The following is a 25,805-nucleotide window of genomic DNA, read 5'->3' as shown; positions in this document are numbered from 1 at the left end:
AAGGAACTAATAAGTAACAGGGTATTATCCGAGCACTGGAACGGGTACATACGCGCTAATAGGGATATTTCATCTCTAAGAAGACATTGTTACCACCAGAGACACGAACACAATTAAAAAACGATTTATTTCAAGGTGCAACGTATACCCTGCGCATTAAAAGCGAATAAGGAACGAATAAGTAACGGTATTAACCGAGCGCTGGAACGGGTACATGCGCGCTAATAGGGTCATTTCATCTCTAAGAACACATTGTTACCACCAGAGACATGGACACAATTGAAAATCCTTTTCCAAAAGGTGCAACGTACAACAAACGTATTATAAGTGAATAGGTAACGAATATGTAACGAATAGGTAACAGGGTATTAAAGACAAATCCTTCTATTCAGATCTACCAATAATATCTCCGTTATATTTCATTTTTACTTTAGGCTAGGTAAAAGCTTTAAAATAAGCAAATAAAAAAATGGGGTCACCGACCTCGTTTTCGATTTAAAACGCCATCTTTTTCACGGAATTTGGAAATTGGGACTTCTAGTCAATAGCAGTGTAATATTTTTTTTAAAGTCCGTATCCAATAAAAACTTGTCAGTTTTGTTAACCTAGTTGTTAATACAAATATTTTAATAATATCACCCTTTACTGAATGGAAAATAATAATGATAAGTCGCTTTTATAGTTTTCCCGCCTTTTTTTATTGTGAAATACCTATAAAAAAAATAAGTTTAAAAAAAATTGACCAATAATTTCTCCATGAGTCTTCAATAGAATATGCGTTGTTTATATCTAAACAAAATAAGGAAATAAAAAGATGGGGTCACCGTAATGGAAAAAGAGATATTTCAAAAAAGGGGTTAACAATTTGAATTGGCGGGAACACATTGCGCCAATTCTAAAAACAACGTCGAAAGACGTTCGGCCGTTTTAGGCTATATTCTCACAAATTAGAGACAACCCAGTTCTCGTTATTTGCTGTTTTGTTGTTTTTTTGTTTTAAACTACGATAAATTCACAGTAATCTACACATGATAGTACTTAGTTTTCAGTCAGTATCACAGACACGTAATATAAATGCAGTGGTTGGAAAACAATGCGTTGTACAAAAGTACATACGAATGCTTCTGTACATTTCATTTCAGGTTATTCATAGTGCTTACGTGTTGAACAGAAATTCTTTTTAAAATAGTGAAGACAATTTATATAATATCATTGTTCAATCAAAGTACATCTGAAAGACAAGACAGAATTTTGCTTCCGGTATCATGAATTTTAATTTCGTTTAAGAATGTTGTTCCTTTTTATTTTGATGATAATTACTTAAAATCATTAGAAATCTAAGACTCCGTTTCCAATAACAATAAAGATCGATCATTTCTGAGATCGCCGATCTTTAGTATTGCAAAAATGAGAAAGATCGATCTTCAATCGGACGTAAACATGCCATCCCCAGACGTAGTTTTAAAAGAACGATTTTTTTATGAACCGATTTTTCTTCAAGTGAAAACCTTTAGATACATCGCGATCGACTTTTCAATCAATCAATCGATATAAAATTCCAAGTGTTTTATGTAGATATGAAAATAAATCTGCGCATGGTCAGTTTAAAAATGTTTTCAGTGTTTATTCTCAAATGATTTGACAAAACGTGCCATGGAGATAATAAAAACCAAATTAATATATTCGACGTTTTTTGCGTCATTCTTCTGAAAATATATTAATAAAAAAAGAAAATGTGGTATGATTGCAAATAACACAATGCTCCACAAATGACCAATTGACACTGGAAATTATTAACTATGGGTCACCGTACTGCCTACAACAATGAGCAAATCACATACCGCATACACAACTATAAAAGGTCCCGAAAGGACAAATGTAACACAATTCAAACTAGAAAATAATAAAAAAAAAAAAAATTAATGAAAAACAAATGTGTGACTCTTTTGCAAACAACAACCACTTTAAATTACATACTCCTGAGTTGAGACAGGACCCGTTACAGCGCTCGACTGATACCGTTACTTATTCGTTCCTTATACGTTGAAACACATTGCACCTATTACGAAACAAATCTTTTCAATTGTTTTCTTGTCTCTGGTGTTAGCTATAGGTTCTTCAAAGTGAAATATACCTATTAGCGCGTATGTTCCAGTTTTAGCGTTAGACCGATGACCTGCTACTTATTCGCTTACAATATGCTTGTTATAGGTCGCACCTTTTTTGTTCTTGTCTCTGATGCTATATATTGGTTCTAAGAGATAAAATAACCCTATTCTAAGGCGTAAATACTCGTTACAGTGATCGACTGATGCCCTGTTACTTATTCGTTCCATATTCTCTTACTATACGTGTGATATTCGGTGCACCTTTTAAAACAATATCTTTTCAATTGTATTCATTCAGTATTTTTTTTTCTTCTGTAGATTACTCATCTTCAAACGAAATGAGCGTTATAAGTAATTTTTTTCTGACAATTTTTTTTTCAATTACTTATGACATGTTAATCAAATATAATATTAATAAATGCAGAAGCATATAATTATCTAATGAACCAAATATTTCCTTATTCAATTTTTTACGATTTTTTGTCAACGAAATGGTTAGGCTGATTATTTTAGATATTCAATGTATACTAAATGTAAACGCACAAGTTCTTTTAAAAAGATCGAAAACCCGAGATGCTCTTCAGAGATCGATTTTATTTCAATTCCGTGCAAGTGTTAACGGGGTCTAATTAACACCATTTCTGTTTTTGATCACTCATCCTTAGGCATCTATGAATATCGAAATATTCCGTAATGTTGCTAGAAACTCAGTCTAAGTATACTCATACATCTGTCATACCGTGAGTATGAATAAAACCTAGTCCGACCTCTTTTCACAAATCTCCTTTTAATTATTTTTTTCCCATATGCATTCCTCTGTAATTCTTCATTCCGACATCTTTTTAACACAGACACGATTATGTTTTTTTAAACAAAAAATGCGCACCTTATACATAAATATCAAACAATCGGGACAAACTCGGAATGGTCATATAAAAAAACCTACAATGTTAGAAGATTATATGTTAACTTCTCTAGATGTACTTTGTTTTACATGTATGCGTCATTAGGTTACTGTTTTGTTGGTGTTTATTTGAAATCTAATTATCATATTCATGTAAAAATGTAAGTGCAGTAGTACACATTCAAAATACGTCAGTGCAATTTACCATATCCATACCTATTGCTAAAGATACAGTGAATTTTGAGGACATGATCAGAAAGATTGATGATTTTCGTACTTTCTTAATGATTTGTAAAATATCGATGTAATTAAGAACCTACAAAAGTCTATACATGTAGAAAATTAAGGAAAAAAGTATTATATTATAATTTGATTGGCTCATCTTGTTGTCGAGTATCCAGATTCTATTTCGTTTCTTTACGGTCATTTTTGTGTATTTTTTGTTGTTAGATTGCTGTATAGTTGACTCTCTTTTCATTCTCATATTTTATCCAATTCTGGAACATGTCTATTATTTAAAAACAATTTTCATTTTTTTCTCGGCAAATTAACCTATCAAAACGATTGTCACTCTCTCCATCGGCACAAAGAGGAATAACTCTAATAAACGTTTCCAGTTCGCGGAAACCGCGACGTCATAAACCACTGACGGCATAGTACTGTTGCGCTTGTATATGCGCATAAACAATAGAGGGATTTGTCTTTAACCGAGCGCTGGAACGGGTACATGCACGCTAATAGGGTCATTTCATCTCTAATTACACATTGTTACCACCAGAGACATGAACACAAGTGAAAATCCTTTTCTAAAAGGTTCAACGTACAACAAACGTATTTAAAGCGAATAAGTAACGAATAGGTAACGAATAGGTAACAGGGTATTAACCGAGCGTTGGAACGGGTACATATGCGCTAATAGGGTCATTTCATCTCTAAGAACACATTGTTACCACCAGAGACACGAACACAATTAAAAAACGATTTATTTCAAGGTGCAACGTATACTTACCCCGCGCATTAAAAGCGAATAAGGAACGAATAAGTAACAGGGTACTATCCGAGCACTGGAACGAGTACATACGCGCTAATAGGGATAATTCATCTCTAAGAACACATTGTTACCACCAGAGACACGAACACAATTAAAAAACGATTTATTTCAAGGTGCAACGTATACCCTGCGCATTAAAAGCGAATAAGGAACGAATAAGTAACCGGATATTATCCGAGCGCTGGAACGGGTAATATGCGCTAATAGGGTCATTTCATCTCTAAGAACACATTGTTACCACCAGAGACATGAACACAATTAAAAAACGATTTATTTCTAGGTGCAACGTATACTTACCCCGCGCATTAAAAGCGAATAAGGAACTAATAAGTAACAGGGTATTATCCGAGCACTGGAACGGGTACATACGCGCTAATAGGGATATTTCATCTCTAAGAAGACATTGTTACCACCAGAGACACGAACGCAATTAAAAAACGATTTATTTCAAGGTGCAACGTATACCCTGCGCATTGAAAGCGAATAAGGAACGAATAAGTAACCGGATATTATCCGAGCGCTGGAACGGGTAATATGCGCAAATAGGGTCATTTCATCTCTAAGAACACATTGTTACCACCAGAGACATGAACACAATAGAAAATCCTTTTCTAAAAGGTGCAACGTACAACAAACGTATTATAAGTAAATAGGTAACGAATAGGTAACGAATAGGTAACAGAGTATTAACCGAGCGCTGGAACGGGTACATGCGCGCTAATAGGGTCATTTCATCTCTAAGAACACATTGTTACCACCAGAGACATGGACACAATTGAAAACCCTTTTCCAAAAGGTGCAACGTACAACAAACGTATTATAAGTGAATAGGTAACGAATATGTAACGAATAGGTAACAGGGTATTAACCGAGCGCTGGAACGGGTACATGCACGCTAATAGGGTCATTTCATCTCTAATTACACATTGTTACCACCAGAGACATGAACACAAGTGAAAATCCTTTTCTAAAAGGTTCAACGTACAACAAACGTATTTAAAGCGAATAAGTAACGAATAGGTAACGAATAGGTAACAGGGTATTAACCGAGCGTTGGAACGGGTACATATGCGCTAATAGGGTCATTCCATCTCTAAGAACACATTGTTACCACCAGAGACACGAACACAATTAAAAAACGATTTATTTCAATGTGCAACGTATACTCTGCGCATTAGAAGCGAATAAGGAACGAATAAGTAACCGGGTATTATCCGAGCGCTGGAACGGGTAATATGCGCTAATAGGGGTATTTCATCTATAAGAACACATTATTACCACAAGAGATATGAACACAATTGAAAATCCGTTTCTTTAAGGTGCAACGTACAACAAACGTATTATAAGCGAATAAGTAACGAATAGGTAACGAATAGGTAACAGGGTATTAACCGAGCGCTGGAACGGGTACATGCACGCTAATAGGGTCATTTCATCTCTAATTACACATTGTTACCACCAGAGACATGAACACACGTGAAAATCCTTTTCTAAAAGGTGCAACGTACACCAAACGTATTATAAGTGAATAGGTAACGAATAGGTAACAGGGTATTAACCGAGCGCTGGAACGGGTACATGCGCTCTAATAGGGCCATTTCGTCTCTAAGAACACATTATTACCACCAGAGACATGAACACAATTAAAAAACGATTTATTTCAAGGTGCAACGTATACTTACCCCGCGCATTAAAAGCGAATAAGGAACTAATAAGTAACAGGGTATTATCCGAGCGCTGGAACGGGTACATTTGCGCTAATAGGGATATTTCATCTATAAGAACACATTATTACCACAAGAGATATGAACACAATTGAAAATCAGTTTCTAAAAGGTGCAACGTACAACAAACGTATTAAAAGCGAATAAGTAACGAATAGGTAACGAATAGGTAACAAGGTATTAACCGAGCGCTGGAACGGGTACATGCACGCTAATAGGGTCATTTCATCTCTAATTACACATTGTTACCACCAGAGACATGAACACAAGTGAAAATCCTTTTCTAAAAGGTGCAACGTACAACAAACGTATTATAAGTGAATAGGTAACGAATAGGTAACGAATAGGTAACAGGGTATTAACCGAGCCCTGAAACGGGTACATGCGCTCTAATAGGGTCATTTCGTCTCTAAGAACACATTGTTACCACCAGAGACATGAACACAATTAAAAAACGATTTATTTCAAGGTGCAACGTATACTTACCCCGCGCATTAAAAGCGAATAAGGAACTAATAAGTAACAGGGTATTATACGAGCGCTGGAACGGGTACATACGCGCTAATAGGGATATTTCATCTATAAGAACACATTATTACCACCAGAGATATGAACACAATTGAAAATCCTTTTCTAAAAGGTGCAACGTACAACAAACGTGTTAAAAGCGAATAAGTAACGAATATTTAACAGGGTATTATCCGAGCACTGGAACGGGTACATAAGCGCTTATAGAGTTATATCACCTCTAAGAACCCAAATCTACCACCAGAGACAACAAAACAATTGAAAATCATGTTTTAAAAGGTGCAACGTATGATACACGTATCATAAGCGAATTATAAGCGAGTGATGGAACGAATTAAACAAGGTAATAGCATGCTCCGAAACGATGTACACCCTGCTAACATTTTTAACCCCACCACATTATGTTAGTATGTGCCTGTCCCTAGACAAGAGCCTGAAATTAAGTAGTTATCGTTTGTTTTTGTGCTACATATTTGTTTTCCGTTTATTTTTTTGTATATGAAATACGGCCGTTAGTTTTGTTGTTTGAATTGTTTGAAATTGTCATATCTGGGCCTTTTATAGGTGACTACACGGTTTGGGCTATGCTCATTGTTGAAGGCCGTACATTGACCTATAGTTGATAGTTTCTGTGTCATTTTGGTCTATTGTAGGTTGTTGTATCGTTGGCAATCATACCACATCTTTTTTTTTTATGCAAGCGCTAACACGGTGATTTCATCCCTTCGAACCAAGATCCATCTTCAAACATACGGACATAAAGCAGTTAAAAGGTAGAACGTATAAAAATCAAATAAGGAACAAATGAGTATCGAACATAAAGTAAAAAGATCGGTTGAGCACAAACACATATAAATAGGTCATAAAAAGATCATTTTACCTCAACAAATTTAGAACTATTACCAGATATAAGAGTATAAACAACAAGAAGTAATTGTAACAGGATGCTGTTACGAAGTCTCCCAAACAAAGCTCCCATAACTCGCAATTCATATGGTCCCATGTTCATTTGATTGGATTTTTTGTCCCATACAAGAATATATCTGGCTTACTGGTGGGGATCTCCACCATTTACAAGTATTCAAACAGGAGGGGGTGGTGGTGACCCCCAGGGACTTTACCTACATTTCATTTTATTTGTTTTATTGTCCCCTACAAGAATATATATGGTTTAGGGGTGGGGATGTTGACCGTTTACAAGTTTTCAAACAAGAGGGGGTGGGATGACCCCCTCATGACTTCCCTTTTATCTCATTTTATTTGTTTTATTGTCCCCTACAAGAATATATATGGTTTAGGGGTGGGGATCTGGACCATTTACAAGATAATAGTACATTCTCAAATTGAACGGGGTGGGGTGACCCCAAGGAACTTCCATTTAATTTCATTTGATTAGTTTTATTTCCCTTACAAGAATATATATAGTTTAGGGGTGGGGATGTTCACCGTTTACAAGTTTTCAAACAAGAGGGGGTGGGGTGACCCCCTAGGGACTTTCCTTTTATTTCATTTCATTTGTTTTATTGTCCCCTACAAGAATATATATGGTTTAGGGGTGGGGGTCTGGACCATTTACAAGATGATAGTACATTCTCAAATTGAACGGGGTGGGGGTGACCCCCAGGAACTTCCATTTAATTTCATTTGATTAGTTTTATTGTCCATTACAAGAATATATATGGTTTTGGGGTGGGGATCTGGACCGTTTACAAGATAAAAGCACATTCTAAAATTGAACGGGGTGGGGATGACCCCCGGGGACTTCCATTTAATTTCATTTGATTTGTTTTATCGTCCTATTCAAGAATATATATGGTTTAGGGGTGGGGATCTGGACGGTTTACAAGATAATAGTACATTCTCAAATTGAACGGGGTGGGGTGACCCCCAGGAACTTTTATTTAATTTCTTTTGATTAGTTTTATTGTCCCATACAAGAATATATATGGTTTAGGGGTGGGGATCTGGACCGTTTACAAGTTAAAAGCATATTCTCGAATTAAAGGGGGTAGGGATGACCCCCAGGTACTCCCCTTTATTTCATGTGATTTGTTTTATTGTCCTTTAATCATTTCTGAAGACTGCATGTATCTATCACTTACAGTTTTCAAGTTATATTCATTTGAAAATTTTAGAAAATAAAATCCCATAGGGTTCTATAGTAAACCCCTCCCTTCTTTCTGCCCCCCCCCAAAAAAAAAATACCCATTTATAGACCCCAATGCACAAATGAACGATTGATGGCTCACCTAGACATATTAGTCTAACATTTTATGAAACCCTAAGTAAATCTGACAAGTAGTTTTGGAGAAATGTTGCGGACAAGTTCATTTTTAAAGTGGCGGAAGAAGAAGAGGAAGAAGAAGAAGAAGAAGAATACTAAAAATAATAAGAACTGAGCAAAAACAATATGTCTCCAAACTTTGTTTGGGAAACTTAATTAAAAAGGGGGAAGGATATTAAAAATCGAATAAGTAACGAATAAGGAATAGGGAATAAGTAACGAATAGGTAACGAATAGGGAATAGGGAATAGGTAACGAAAAGGTAACGAATAGGGAATAGGGAATAGGTAACGAATAGGTTACGAATAGGGAATAGGGAATAGGTAACGAATAGGTAACGAATAGGGAATAGGGAATAGGTAACGAATAGGGAATAGGGAATAGGTAACGAATAGGTAACGAATAGGGAATAGGGAATAGGTAACGAATAGGGAATAGGGAATAGGTAACCAACTCTGATGGAAGATTTGGGCTCTTAGAGGTGATATAACTCTATAAGTGCATTTGTATCCGTTCCAGCGCTCGGATAATACCCTGTTAAATGTACGTTACCTATTAGTTACCTAAAAAAACTCATCAAAATCGGACTTGAAATAAAAAACAAATATATTTTTTTCAGCCCTCCCCCCCCCCCATTGGCCCCCTTAATCTCGGGTCCCATAAGAGCAATATAAATCCGTAGGCAGTCTACAAATAGAAATTTTATAAGGAATATAAAGAACAGGTTTTTATTACATTATAGATGTCTGTTTCCGTTCGATTCCGTTAAATACCAATTCCTCAGAGCAATTGGTACTTTGCGGAACGGAACGGAATAATAAATTAAAAAGTTTAAATCAGATTCAACTTGATTACTGTTTCTAATCATCGTCGGAACGAGAGGTGGAAGGCCTCTTTTAAAAAATATAATTACCCATGGAAGGAGAAAAACTTTTTGTGTAATCTGCCTTTGTGTTAAATTTTTTATTATTGATCAAGTCGAAAATGCTATCTAAAACACATACCACTCATGCAAAAAGAGGTGTCAGACAATTTTTTTATCATACTGCTTTTATTACATTATAGATGTCTGTTTCCGTTCAATTCCGTTAAATACCAATTCCTCAGAGCAATTGGTACTTTGCGGAACGGAACGGAACGGAAAAAGAAATTAAAAAGTTTAAATCAGATTCAACTTGATCACTGTTTCCAATCCTCGTCGGAACGAGAGGTGGAAGGCCTCTTTTAAAAATATAATTACCAATGGAAGAAGTAAGATTTTTTGTCTATCCGGCCTTTGTGTTAAATTCTTAATTATTTATCTGGTCCGGAATGCTATCTAAAACACTTATTTCTTCTGCAAAAAGGGGTGTCAGACACATTTTTTTATCATACTGCTTTTATTACATTATAAATGTCTGTTTCCGTTCGATTCCGTTAAATACCAATTCCTCAGAGCAATTGGTACTTTGCGGAACGGAACGGAACGGAATAATAAATTAAAAAGTTTAAATCAGATTCAACTTGATCACTGTTTCTAATCCTCGTCGGAACGAGAGGTGGAAGGCCTCTTTTAAAAATTTAATTACCAATGGAAGAAGTTAGACTTTTTGTCTATCCGGCCTTTGTGTTAAATTCTTAATTATTTATCTGGTCGGGAATGCTATCTAAAACACTTATTTCTTCTGCAAAAAGGGGTGTCAGACACATTTTTTTTTATCATACTGCTTTTATTACATTATAAATGTCTGTTTCCGTTCGATTCCGTTAAATACCAATTCCTCAGAGCAATTGGTACTTTGCGGAACGGAACGGAACGGAATAATAAATTTAAAAAGTTAAAATCAGAACCAATGTTTCTAATCATCGTCGGAAAGGACGACGTGAGGTCAGTCTAGATATCATAATGCATGACTTGCAAATGCGTTAATTTCATGATAATTTATCAGGACAATCCGACATATTCATCTACAGAATAGTTCCCGATGTTAAACATTATTACACATTTCACCTTTAAGTATACATTTGTGTTATTTGTATATGGAAAACCGTAAAACACAGAAATTTTAAAGTTTGTTTTGTTTTAAAGATTTTTCGAAATTTTGATAAATGCCCCCTTTGGATACCTTAAATGAAATTCCGTTCCGTTCCGTTCCGTTCCGTAAAGTACCAATAGCCTATCTATAAAGTATACATTTTGATGCATTATTAAAAAAAGAATTAGCATCAGCAATAAAGGTATCTTTCATTCTTTGTTTTAACTCATGTATGAATATATCAACATTATTTACACTTTGTTTTAGCCATACATCAGGAAAACCATATCTACATAAAATATCTTTGACTGAACAAGCCCAATTCGATTTGTCATTGGGTTTTTTTAAATGAACTCTCCAACATATCTTCATAACATGCTTTAAGTATACAGTTATCAGTATTTAATAATTTGAACCAAAATTGAATCAGTCTTCTTTGTCTTTCATAATACATTGGATAACGTCCCAATTCACAGTAAACCATGTTATTAACAGCAGTTTTTCTAACCTTAAGAATTCGTTTAAAAAAAAAAAATGTACTTTCTCTATATCATCAGCTTTATGATTACCCCACACTTCACAGCTATAATTAAGTATACTAGATACATAGGTATCAAATAAGGACAGTAACGTTTCACAGTTATAATGTTCATCTACAATTTTACTACAAACAGCTTTTCTTCCTTGATTGGCTAACATTTTTTGTGTATGTAATAAACTGCCATTATAATTAAAAAGAATACCCAAATATACAAAACTGTCACATATATCTATTTGGTTGTTATTCAAAAACCATTTTTCTTGACTTTTTACATTACCTCTATTTCTAAACACTACAACTTTAGTTTTAGACATATTAATGTATAAACCATATTCTTCTGCCGAAGAATTTACAGTATTTATCATATTTTGCAGATCATCTATGTTCTCACTGAATAAAACAGTGTCGTCTGCGTACATAAGTAAAAATAAATTTAAGGATTTCAATTCATATGACTGACAGCCATTACTGATTAGATCTACTTCCATATCATTGACATACAACGAGTATAATAAAGGAGATAAAGATTCCCCTTGCATCAAGCCAACTAGTATTACAATTAAAAAAATCTGATTTTTTTCCATTACACTTTATACAAGTTTTCAATTTAGAATACATAGATTTAATTACAGTAAGAAGTTTACCAGTAACGCCACATCTGACTAATCTCAACCACAATTTTACATGAAAAACACTATCAAATGCTTTAATATAATCAATGAAACAGCAATATAAGCGTTTACCTTTTCTTAATGACTTAGATATCAGGGAATGAAGACAGAAGATGGCATCAGAAGTGCCGTATCCAAAACGGAATCAAAATTGTGCATCTGTCAGAGTGTTGTTAATCTTGCACCATGTTATAAGTCTTGAGTTAGTCAACGACGTAAATAGTTTTAAAACAAATATGTAATAAAAAATATACCTTCATGCGCTACTTTTTGAGTTAAATGAGGTCGAAATTTTGTATTTTTGCTCAAAATTCGGATTTTTGGCATTATTTTCCCTTTCGAAATAAAGCCTTTACTTTTTTGTTTTAAAAGATAAACACAAATTATTTTTTGTTAAATAATTTGTAATTTCTGCATTTTATAAGTATCCTAAAAACTTGATAAAATTGAGATAAAACGTTTTTTTTTGCTGTATATTTATCAGCATTAAAAAATTGCACTATTTACAGTATTATAAAATTTGGTCCACATGATCTCCCTGCAAAATGAAACGAAATGTCGTTTTTAAAAATATGGGTCCATGCACTCGTTTTCAAATTAAATCAGTTTGAAGTGATAAAAATCAGTCGAAAAATGCATCTTTTCCCGATATGTCACAGTTTGACCGGCGTCGCGAAAATAACATTTTACGTTAGCAACGTCATTACCTCCCCTGTAACTGTATCGTATGCCCTTAAGGGAGAGCAAAAATGTAGTCTTATATATTTAACAGTGTGCATCACAATTTTAATGTTATTACGAATAGACAGAAAAAATATTACAGTCATTTCTTATAATGATCTATAATTTAATCCTAATTCCATTTTAAACCGTAGAAAACCATGAAAAAATGTTGATGACGTCACGGTCACATGACTAAATCATGTCTATGGGCTCATAACAAAAAAACGTCAGCCAATTAGAAGACGCGTTACATCCAAAATTAAATTATACAAAAATGCAACCCATTTTACTGTACGGAAAACAAACATAGTCGGCCGTTTTTTTGTTTCATTTAAAAACTAGTATAAAAAATAGTTCGTCATTTAAGTTGTATTTTACTAAAAAAGAACGACGACGTTTTTTAACTGAAGCTGACATTGGTTGAGATGAAAAGTTGTGGCTAGGATAAACAGGTATAATCGATGAAATCTGAGCAAAAAGTAAAAAAAACCAACAAGTAATAATGAAGAAATCCGAGACCTTTCGAACAATTTTTTTTCTTAGGAAATGTCAACATCCGGTTGTCAAAGACAAATATTACACGAGGTTGAAAAATAACACCAAAAGAAATGTTTCGACAACCTATGACAGTTTCGATGACGGGATGGCGTCTGATAGCATTTTGGGGTGCCTTTGTCGGGTCAATTGGATGTTTCATGTATGCAGTTGCAATTTACCCAATGATGAACGTAGATAAATATAGTTATAGTCGCCGTCAGCTGAAATTCGTAGCGGTTATCAGTAAAAATAATCTAAACTATCAACCACGTTCACTCATGATATAGTTTTTCACATTCCATTCATAAATCGCCAAAAGAAAAACCACTACTGACCTACCTTTTAAGTGATCGCACTGTAATAATCCTGACCTTCACATTTTCCAAGACGATTTTGAATGGTGGAATCCGCCATTGTTTTTACCGGAAGTGTTTCCGTGGAGTTCAATTTCATAAAATTTGCATAAAGCGCGGGAAACCTTATCACATCAATGAAAAGAACATTTTAGGAAACTGCGTAAGTGACGAATGTCATATGTAAACAAATGATCCTCATAGAAACGAAGATGGCGGAATTACAATGAAAAACATTCTGGAAAATGTGAAGGTCAGGATTATTAAAGTGCGATCACTTAAAAGGTAGGTCAGTAGTGGTTTTTCTTTTTGCGATTTATAAACAGAATGTGAAAAACTATATCTCGAATGAACGCGATTGATAGTTTAGATTAGTTTTACCGATAACCGCTACGAATTTCAGCTGACGGCGACTTATAGTTTATGTAAGACCGTCTTATACAGGTTGGAAACACACCCTCTACTTGGTGATTATACCTGTATAGAGGGATAACATTATCCCTCTATAGAGGGGTATTTTTGTTTAGACTGGATTTAAAGCAAAATTGTGCAGAATGTCAATTTCTACTTTAATATTATGACAGTAATTGTGTTTGTTATAGGCCGAGTTCACTTGAAACTCTTTACTAACTTCGGTTTCAACAATCCAAGTTTATTTGAACCTATCGAGTTAACCCCTCTTACCATGGTTCATACCCACACTAAAGAACACAGGCACATGTTTCTATCCATTGGAAGAACCACTATCAACGTATATTTACGAGTAAGTTGACAGTGGTTCTTCCAATGGATAGAAACAAGTGCCTGTGCTAAAGAAACCCTTGAATGATGTCAAACTCATCAGATTTTCCCTTTTTTTATGCTAAGTCAGGGCCTTACCCTAGAGTAGTCCGAGATTACTCTGACGTCCGACGGCTGTTTTGCCAGACAAGCTGGGGCAGTGGGACGTCAGAGCTTGTCCCATATCAAAAAGTGGATATTTGCCCACCCGAAATAGATGCGCTGCTTTGTAGCTTCTGGAGCCGACTGAGGGCATAGGAATTAAATAAATCGTGCATCAATCTCTCTCATGGCCATGGTGAGTCCAACAGCAAGAAGAAGATTTTTGATTGCAATATAATGTAATGTGGTAGTTTCCATCGCCTAAAAAAGCAATGAAATGACATAAAATTCAGATTACTTTTAAACTGTTGCTATAAAATGATGATATTATTTGTGTTGAACTGTGTTCAGTTTATACAAAATATTTCAATCTTACATGTAATGCATCTATGAACTCACCAGTATTGAAAATGGCGAGTCCAGAAAGATTTTGATGAGTCCAGGACTCATGGACTCGCCTTAGTGAGAACCCTGGGCTTTTGAGACTTCATAATTATTTGGACATCTAGAAGATAACTTAAGATTCTCCACTATTATTATGGGCACTATGGGTCCTCAGTTGGTCTGAAGCTGAGCTGGAGTCAGCAGACTGGAGATCAATCTTACTTACATTTGTACATAGATATACAATGTAGGAGGATGTGGTATGAGTGCCAATGAGACAAGTTTCCATCCAAATAACAATTTATAAAATTAAACCATTACAGGTCAATGTATGGCCTTCAACAAGGAGCCTTGGCTCACACCAAATAACAAGCTATAAAGGGCCCCAAAATTACTAGTGTAAAACCATTCAAACGGAAAAAACCAACGGTCTAATCTTTATCAATAACGAGAAACACATATAAATTGCATAAACAAATGACAACTACTGTACATCAGATTCCTGACTGAGGACAGGTGCTAACATTTACAGCAGGATTAACCGTTTTAATGGTACCAAACCTTCTTCTTTTTTCTGAAACAATAGCATGAATAGCATAACATCACAACATAGAAAAACATACGATAAATAAGATACAATCAAGATTAATTGTTCATGTTGTTGAAATAAGATACAATCTAACTAAGTAACTTGTTCATATTGTTGAAATAAGATACAATCTAACTAAGTAACTTGTTCATATTGTTGAAATAAGATACAATCTAACTAGTCCAAATAATTATGACGTCTGGCAAGGCTATTTTATTTTTTTTGGTCTGGGTTGTTCATATATTTTGAAATAAGATACAATCTAACTTGATCATGTTGTTGAAATATATGTTAATACCATACAAATAAGGTTCTATCTTGTTGAAAAAAGATACATGTACTATCTTAATTGTTGAAATGAGAATCAAATAACATGTTAGAGTTATCTCTCTTTACCAGTTAGATAAAATACATATTTTGTATTTATAACATGTTTGAAATTAACATGAATAAGAAGATATGGTATAATTTCCTATAAAACAAATATAAATTTAAATGGGCTATTTTTAGCTTGCTTGTCTTACATGTATAATTTTATGATCTTATATGGATATATATATATATATATGTTGTTTATTTTCAACATGTTCAATAGTACATTCAATAGTACATTTTAACATATTCAAATGAAATACCTAAAACTCCTCATGATAATTTATGAACTGAAGGTTTGTGAAAAGATCCAAGCCTGTCTGGTACTGTATTCTATATCTTTTTTCCTGTTATAAAGACAAATATTATTATTGTACAAATGTATATTGTCATTAAAAAAACCCACATTTCATGCATTTAATTCAGTAATTGTTTGAATTTCAGAAGAATTACAGAAGAAAGGCCGAGCTGGTTTGGATATTGAAGCTATACAACCAGCAGGTAGGTTATAATAGAGCAGATCTTTTAAAAACTAATTATCTTACTAGTTTGATATACATTATGTATTATTGTCATTTTGTTTATTTTCTTTGGTTACATGTTCTGACATCAGACTCGGACTTCTCTTGAACTGAATTTTAAATGTGCGTATTGTTATGCATTTACTTTTCTACATTGGCTAGAGGTATAGGGGGAGGGTTGAGATCTCATAAATATGTTTAACCCGGCTGCATTTTTGCGCCTGTCCCAAGTCAGGAGCCTCTGGCCTTTGTTAGTCTTGTATTATTTTATTTTAGTTTCTTGTGTACAATTTGGAAATTAGTATGGCATTCATTATCACTGAACTGGTATATATTTGTTTAGGGGCCAGCTGAAGGACGCCTCCGGGTACGGGAATTTCTTGCTACATTGAAAACCTGTTGGTGACCTTCTGTTGTTTTTTCTATGGCCGGGTTGTTGTCTCTTTGTATTCCCCATTTCCATTCTCAATTTTATTGTATAAATATATGTGTACAGATATTTGTACAAACATGAACAAAGTTTTCCTTTTAAGCTTACTTGGCACAAAGTGGCCATGTGAGCTACTCTCTCCACTTGGAGTCCTTTATCCTTTGATTCCAGTCTATAAATTATTAAAGAAAAATCTTCTGTGAAACTACGGTTACATTTGGAACTATACTTTACCACAATCATTCTCTGGGTATTTAGCAAAAACATGTGTAGGATGAATGTAGACTGCCAAGATTGAAAATAGAACAGCCAGCTGAAGGACTCCTCTCGATGGGGAAGTTTTTTTTACGGCATTAAAGACCCATTTGTGGCCTTTCGGCTGTTGTCTGCTCTATGGTTGGGTTGTTGTCTCTTTGACACATTCTCCATTTCCATTCTCAATTTTATTGTAGCCTGGGTAAAATGCAACTATTGCCAATTTTCTTTTAAACAGTTAAAGCAGGGTTCAATCATTAATTCTATCCAGGTCCATTTAGCATTGTAGTTTGGATGCTTTATTGCTTGAGAGTGATGATATCTGACATGTCTGAAGTGGGTTTTTGATAGATTGTATTATGGATGTAATGTTACATTTACATGAAACAAGATGGTACCAATTCTCTATATAGAATAGAAAAATATGGTATGAGTGCCAATGAGACAACTCTCCATCCAAGTCACAATTTATAAAAGTAAACCATTACAGGTCAAAGTACAGTCTTCAACAGTGAGCCTTGGCTCACACCTAAACAGCAAGCTATAAAGGGCCAAAAAAATATCCTAGTGTAAAACCATTCCAACTAGAAACACTTATAAACAACAAATATACCAGAATGCTGTTGGAAATTAGTTAAGAGAACAATGGTTAAAGGAAAAGAAAATCTGAGAGGCAAACATTTAAAATGTCAAAATGTTCATACTGTAATTTTGACCAAAACAACTTATTATAAATATTATAGGACAGTTACAGATACTAAAAATTCAGAAAATGTCACATGCGTTTTTTATTGCAATTTTTGAATAAATGCGAGATATTTATTATTTAAATTTTGGGAAAAGCAACTTAAATGTATATGAATCAAATATCAGAATGCAAGTTCTTATTATTGGGCTACTGGACAGGTATTTGCATAAAATGTCTATGAGATTTATTTGTTTATTTTTTCAGATATGAAGGTGTGGTCGGATCCCTTTGCTCCATATAAAAAGAAAAAGGAATAAACTTAAGATATTGTGATATTTATTGTATTTTTATATGTACTATATATCAATTGTTGTTTTTTTTTAATGTTTTCAATAAAATTTGAAAGAAGAATCTCAGCAATTAAAAAAAGGCCAACACCCATCCACACACATTCAGACAGCAATATGTTAATTGACAATGGCAGATTAATGACTACAAATTGTTCAATTTTTGTACATAAATTAGGCCATTAGTTTTCTCCTTTGAATTGTTTTACATTGCCATTTTGGGACCCTTCATAGCTAACTATGCGGTATGGGCTTTGCTCATTGTTGAAGGCTGTACAGTGACCTGTAGTTGTTAATTTCTGTGTTATTTTGGTCTTTTGTGGAGAGTTGTCTCATTGACAGTCATACCACATCTTCTTTTTGTTGAGCCTTCGACTTTAGTCGAAAAAGCAAAACTAAGCAATCCTACATTCCGTCGTCGTCGGCGGTGTCCACAAATATTCACTCTGTGGTTAAAGTTTTTGAAATTTTAATAACTTTCTTAAACTATACTGGATTTCTACTAAACTTGGACAGAAGCTTGTTTATGATTATAAGATAGTATCCAGAAGTAAATTTTGTAAAAATAAAATTCCATTTTTTCCGTATTTTACTTATAAATGGACTTAGTTTTTTTCTGCTGGGGAACATTACATTAACTCTGTGGTTAAAGTTTTAGAATTTTAATAACTTTCTTAAACTATCCTTGGTTTGTACCAAACTTGGACAGAAGCTTGTTTATGATCAAAAGATAGTATCCAGAAGTAAATTTTGTAAAAAAATAAATTCATTTTTTTCCCTATTTTACTTTTAAATGGACTTAGTTTTTCTGCGGGGAAACATTACATACAGTCTTCAGTTAAAGTTTTCAAAACATTTATTAGATTCATTAACTATCCTAGATTTTTACCAAACTTGGATAGAAGCTTCTTACAATCATAAGATAGTATCAAGAGGAATATTTTTATTGATTTTTTGCCTCATTTTTGTTCAGCCTGCGATTTACAGCAAAAGTAGGCGAGACACTGGGTTCCACGGAAGCCTTACAAATTTTTATAATGATTAGGTATGTTTTTTTGGCTTGTTTCGATGTCAACTTCAATTTTCATGATTTTAATTTTTCTCCTTATTGAGTAATTGCCCATTCTAATATTCAAAAGTGTTAATATTTTTTGTGATTGAGTTATTGCCCTTTTTAATTTTCAAAAGTGTTAATATTATGTCATTGTCAATGATGGAGTTATTTCTCTTTGAACAGAAATGCTTAATTATATATATTAATTACATGATTGAATTGATAGAATTATTACAAAAATGTGTGTTTCCTAAGTGTTGATGATTATAAGCTACTGATGAGTCTTTTGTAGACGAAACCCCCGTCTGGTGTATATATTTAGTCCTGGTATCTATGATGAGTTCAATTATATAGGACTTTATAAATAAAGTTATGAATTAACTGTTCATTGTTAAACATTTTGAAGATAATAACAGATAAGTTTTATAGATTTTTAAAAAGACATTATGTTAATGACAAATAAAATTTGAATTTTTTTCTGTTCTTTGGTAAATTGTTTGATGAGATTTGTTGTTTATTCTGTAAAAACTGATTTTGGGTCCAGTTAAAGTTTTCAAGTGTGTCCTAACAGGGTTCTGAAATTAAACTTTGATATCAACATAAATTGAAAATGTATACGGTTCTTTAAAATGCTGAATTTAAACCTGTATTTATTTTGATTATTAATTAAATGGTACCACATTGAGGTCAATAGGGTCCTAAAATAAACCTTTTATGTTCTATTCCTCAAATACTATAACAAGAAATATGGCCACAGTGTTTGGTGTATGGAATGATTGTAAGGTGTACATGTTAGACTTGCAGGTTTCATCTGATCTTTACCTCAGTTTCGTGGTTTAATGGACACTATTAAATTATGTGGTCTGGTTTAGTTCTCAGATACTTTATGTAAAAGTTCAATTATATTTACATGCTGTACTATCAGGATTCATCTCACCTTGTCCTGACTTCCATGGTTTATTTGACAATATTATTTTGTTTTTGGTTTGATCTATTCCTCAGATACAATAAATAATGGGGCCACTGTACTTGGTGTATGGAATGATAGTTATGTGTTCTTGTCAGACTTGCAGGTTTCATCTGACCTGCAACTTATTTTCTTGGTTCAATGGACAATGTTAAGTGTTGGTTTTCTGGTCTATTTCTCAGATACTATATATAAATGTCAACTATATTTTGTATATGGAATGATAATGACGTTAACAATCGTAGTGGTAGGTCTCATCTGACCTTGTGCTAATCCTTGAAACTATAAGCAATAGAGCCACTATATTTGGTATATGGAATTATTATAATGTGCACATTTCAGACTTGCAGGTTTCATCCGACCTTTACCTCGTTTTTGTAGTTCAATGAACAATGTTAAGTTTTTGTGGTCTGGTCTATTCCTAAGATATAATAAGTAAAAGGTCACCTTTATTTAATGTATGGAATGGTTGTATGGAGAACATGGCATTTAAGCAGTGTTTATATGACCCTTGTGCTGTTTTCTTTTCCTCAAATACTATAACAAGCAATAGGGCCACTGTAATTGGTGTATTGAATGATTGTAAGGTGTTCATGTCAGACTTGCAGGTTTCATCTGACCTTTACCTCGTTTTCATGGTTCTATGAACAATGTTAAGTTTTTGTGGTCTGGTCTTTCTCAGATACTATAAGTAAAATGTCAACTATATTTAATAAATGGAATGGTTGTATGGAGAAGACGTCATTTAAGCAGTGTTGATATGACATATTGTGGTGTGTTCTATAATAATTCCTCAAGTACTAAAAGCAATAGGGTCATTGTAATTGATGTATGGCGTGATTGGAAGGTGTTTATGTCAGACTTGCATGTTTCATCTGACCTTTATCATCCTTCCTTTTCATGAATGTGACCCAACGAATTAGACTATTTCCCGAGATGTAATAAATATGAGCCACATGTGGAGCAAGATCTGATTACCCTACCGGAGCACCTGAGATAATCCCCAGTTTTTGGGTTTTACTTTAGTTTTCTATGTTGTGTCATGTGTACTATTATTTGTATGTTTGTCCTTTTCATTTTTAGCCATCCGTTTATATTCGGTTTATGAGTTTGACTGTCCCTATGCTATCTTTCGCCCTCTTTTATTGCTATTCAACTTTGCACATGTTTGACTTTATAATTATTTTGATCTGAGCGTCACTGATGAGGTCTGGCATATTAAATTATAATCCTGGTACCTTTTTGTCGAAAAACTAAGGATGTTCTTATCCCACGCATAGATTACCTTAGCCGTATTTGTCACAACTTTTGGACATTTTGGGTCCTATTTGCTTTTCAAATTTGTACTTGTTGACTTTATAGTTATTTTGATTTGAGCGTCATTGATGAGTCTGTCGTAGACGAAACGTGCGGTTGGCGTATTATATTATAATCCTGGTATCTTTGATCATCTTATTTACTTGTTCAATGGACAATGTTAGTTGTTTGTTGTCATGTCTATAATATTTCTCAGATACTATTTGTTAAAGGTCAACTATTTTTTGTCTAGAAAATGATGTACATATCATACTGTCAGGTCTTATCTGACCTTGACCTGCAATGAGTGTTTTGTCGGACAATGTTAAGTTTATTTGGTTTGTTCTATTCCTCGGATACTATCAGCCACGGGGATCACGGGGCCACTGTATTTGGTGTATGGAATAATTGTAAGGTGTGCACGTTGAACTGTTAGAATTCATCTGATATTTACCTCGTTCCCGTGGTACATTTGACAATGTCAAGTTTTTATGTTACATCTCAGACATCATAAGTAATAATTATTGATCAGTTAAATTTAATGTCTGGAATGATAGAAAAATGAACATGTCTATTAAGCAATGTTTCTATGACCTTGATCCTCATTTGAAAGGTTCTTTTGTCAATGATAAGTTTTGTCAGTTTTTCATGTACTACTAGTATAAACAATTGCTCTGTTATTTTTGGTGTATGGAATCAATGTTATATGTACATGTTTGTTTGGCATAGTTAATCTTAGGATCTTCATATTAATTGTAATATTAAGTTAATTTGATATTTGTAGTTAAACCTTACGGACTTTCAATATAAGCCAACCATAAGTGAAGCAGAGGATACATTTCAGCCTTTGCACTTTTGTTAATGGATTCATAATAACTGACAACACTTTTGTTAATGGATTCATAATAACTGACAACACTTTTGTAAATGGATTCATAATAACTCACAACACTTTTGTTAATGGATTCATAATAACTGACAACACTTTTGTTTATGGATTCATAATAACTGACAACACTTTTGTTTATGGATTCATAATAACTGACAACACTTTTGTTAATGGATTCATAATAACTGACAACACTTTTGTTAATGGATTCATAATAACTGACAACACTTTTGTTTATGGATTCATAATAACGGACAACACTTTTGTTTATGGATTCATAATAATTGATAACACAAAAGCAGCATACCCTTTCCGGAGCACCTGAGATCACCCCTAGTTTGGTGGGGTTCGTGTTGTTTATTCTTTAGTTTTATATGTTGTGGCATGTGTACTATATACTAAAGAAATTTATCCTGTAGAACTAACTTTAAATAAAGCTAATGATAACAATGACCACTGCCCTTTCCTCGATCTTGATATCTATATCATAAACGGGAAGCTTAATACAAAAATTTATGATAAAAGAGATGATTTTTCATTTCCTATTGTTAATTATCCATTTTTAGATGGTGACGTTCCCTTGTCACCATCTTATGGTGTTCAGGTATTTCACATCCAAAATTTTATGGAAATATTCTTTATAAAGCACAAAAATGTCAGTATTCTCCTCAGAAACTAACAAACCCTTTAAATAGACTTATTAAAAGGGGATATAGTTACGATACTGTTGTCAGGTCATTAAAGATTGCATATTTTGGCTTTAACATTGATTCACTGATAGGGTCTTTGCATCGGAACTAAACACATTTATTTCTAAAAAAACAGTTGTTGGCATGACACGGGTTATGTTCTTCTCATATATTTTATGATAGTATGATACTAAACCCCTAACGGGAGGGATTGTACCTGATATTCATATGATGAAGACATAATCTTTCAATCAGTTTAATTGAGGTCTGGAGCTGGCATGTCAGTTAACTGCTAGTAGTCTGTTGTTATTTATGTATTATTGTCATTTTATTTATTTTCTTTTGTTACATCTTTTGACATCGGACTCGGTACTTCTCTTGAACTGAATTTTAATGTGCGTATTGTTATTTTTTTACTTTTCTACATTGGCTAGAGGTATAGGGGGAGGGTTGAGATCTCATAAACATGTTTAACCCCGCCGCAATTTTGCGCCTGTCCCAAGTCAGGAGCCTCTGGCCTTTGTTAGTCTTGTATGATTTTAAATTTTAGTTTCTTGTGTATAATTCGGAGTTTAGTATGACGTCCATTATCACTGTACTATAATGTATATTTTAGGGGCCAGCTGAAGGACACCTACGGGTGCGGGAATTCTCGCTACATTGAAGACCCATTGGTTGCCTTCGGCTGTTGTTTACTCTATGGTCGGGTGGTTGTCGCTTTGACATATTCACCATTTCCTTTCTCAATTTTATTGTTTGTCTGTTTGTCTTTTTCATTTTTAGCCATGGCGTTTGACTTGTCCCTTTGGTATCTTTCGTCCTCTTTTAGTAAATACAAAAACAAGCTTTAAAAAATATACAGATTTATCAAAAAGAGAAATATTTACAAAGAGGAAATGTCCTCACACATCAACACAAAAGCAGCTAACAACAAATTTGAGCTCTTATGTTACTAAGGTCACTTGCATCATATCTTAATCAGGTTCAGTGAACCTTAAAATATAGCCAAAATACTAACAAAAGAAACAATTTAAAACTGTAACATTATTTGAAGTTGATGAGACATAATCTTGTACTTTGAATAATATTTACTTAATAAAATTGAGAATGTAAATGGGGAATGTGTCAAAGTGACAACAACCCGACCATAGAAAATACAACAGCAGAAGGTCACCGGTAGGTCTTCAATGCTTCAGCTGACCCCTAGACAAATTTATACTAGTGCAGTGATAAAGAACGCCATACTAACTTCCAAATTGTACATAAAAAACTTAAATTAAAATAATACAAGACTATAATAATACGCACTCTTTAATTACCTAACAACAGTATCGTAACTATATCCCTTCTTAATAAGTCTATTTTAAGATTTTTGTTAGTTTCTGAGGTGAAAACTGACATTTTTGTGCTTTAAAAAGAATATTTCCATAAATAATTGGATGTGAAATACCTGAAGTCTGCATGTTGAGCTATATTTACGAATGATCGCGATGTCCTAATACCGATGATAAAATTTAGTAAATGTTTTGACTAGTTCGTGATATTGAAAACCCTTGTAAAATAATTTTCAGTAATACATAAATTTCTCTCGTTAAAATCTAAAACATTGTTACATACACGAGCGAATCGCACAAGTTGAGATATATAAACATCGTTAGATGGTGACAAGGGAACGTCACTATCTAAAAATGGATAATTAACGAAAAGAAATGAGAAATCATCTCTTTTATCATAAATTCGAATATTAAGCTTACCGTTAGTAATATAGCTATCAAGATCGAGGAAAGGGCAGTGGTCATTGTTAGTAATAGCTTTATTTAAAGTAAGCATACCCAAGCAAACAATAGTATTTATTTTATCGATTGAAATTTTAAAGAAAGAACGGAATGTTAAATTACACAAAATGTTAACACTCCTGGTTCGTTTACAAAAGAAGAACTTAACAATCAACACTCCTGGCTCACGTTCAAAAGCGGTAACAAACAGTTTTACACATAGTTCGAACTCCTGGTTAAACTAAAAACGAGTTAACAAACAGTTTACACTGCTAGTTCACTCATGAAAAATGTAGCAAATAGTTCCCACTACTGGTTCACTTACAAAAGGGATTATAGACTATACGCACTCCTGGTCCACTTACAAAAGAGGCGACATACAGCTCAAACTCTTGGTTCTATTACAAAAGAGGCGAAAAATGTTTAACCCTCCTGGTTTTCTTGAAAAAAAGAATTAAAAGTCTGTTTATAGTCCTAGTACACTAGATTTATTTCCCCGAGGGTATCACACGCCCAGTAGTCAGCACTATGTGTGCTGACATGAATTGTCATTGATATGGTTACATTTATAAATTTACTGTTTACAAATTTTTGATTTTTTTGAAATACTGAGACTTTTCTACGTCAGGCATAGATTAACTTAGCTGTATTTGGCAAAACTTTTAGGAATTTTGGTTCTGAATGCTCTTCAACTTCGTACTTTAATTTGCATTTTAAACTTTTTGGGATTCGAGCGTCACTGATGAGTTAATAGTGGACGAAACGCGCGTCTGGCGGCGTATATACTAAATTTAGTCCTGGTATCTATGATGAGTTTATTTACAAAAGAACTAACAAACTGTACACATCTGGTTCACTTACAAAAGATGCAAACCAATAATTTACACTTTTAGCCCACTTACCAAGATTGGAACACACAGTTCATCCATCTGGTTCACTTAAGCAACCTTTCATTATATTGATACGACATTACATTACAACAGATCTCACCAACCACAAGAACACACAAACGAAAAAAAAAACCCGCATACAAGACCGACATCAACGAACAACAACGAACATCACGTTCTTTTCACATATATTGTATAGGTTTAAAACTATTTTTGTGGCTTCACCAGTTAATGCGACATTACTCCCTAACATTCAAGAACATAAGTTGTTAAACTAAAGCAAACAATTGAAAAACAAATCATGCAGGTACAGAGTTACTATAACATTTTCAATTCAG

General features: G+C 33.8%; 1 protein-coding gene and 1 long non-coding RNA gene across 2 annotated transcripts in view; both read left to right on the top strand.

Annotated features, from left to right (window-relative positions):
- Positions 1–25,805, top strand: part of LOC143074832 (degenerin-like protein asic-2) — a 162,686-nt gene that overhangs the window by 11,363 nt on the left and 125,518 nt on the right. The gene's annotated exons all lie outside the window — the stretch shown is intronic.
- Positions 13,151–17,954, top strand: LOC143074831 (uncharacterized). The gene is made up of 3 exons (XR_012978110.1): positions 13,151–13,290; positions 16,111–16,167; positions 17,825–17,954. It is a non-coding gene; the product is annotated as an uncharacterized LOC143074831 (long non-coding RNA).

Source organism: Mytilus galloprovincialis, chromosome 5, assembly GCF_965363235.1.
Source record: "Mytilus galloprovincialis chromosome 5, xbMytGall1.hap1.1, whole genome shotgun sequence".
Taxonomy (NCBI): Eukaryota; Metazoa; Mollusca; class Bivalvia; order Mytilida; family Mytilidae; genus Mytilus; species Mytilus galloprovincialis.
Note: the sequence above shows the minus strand (reverse complement) of the source record. Positions and strands in the feature narration are given on the sequence as shown.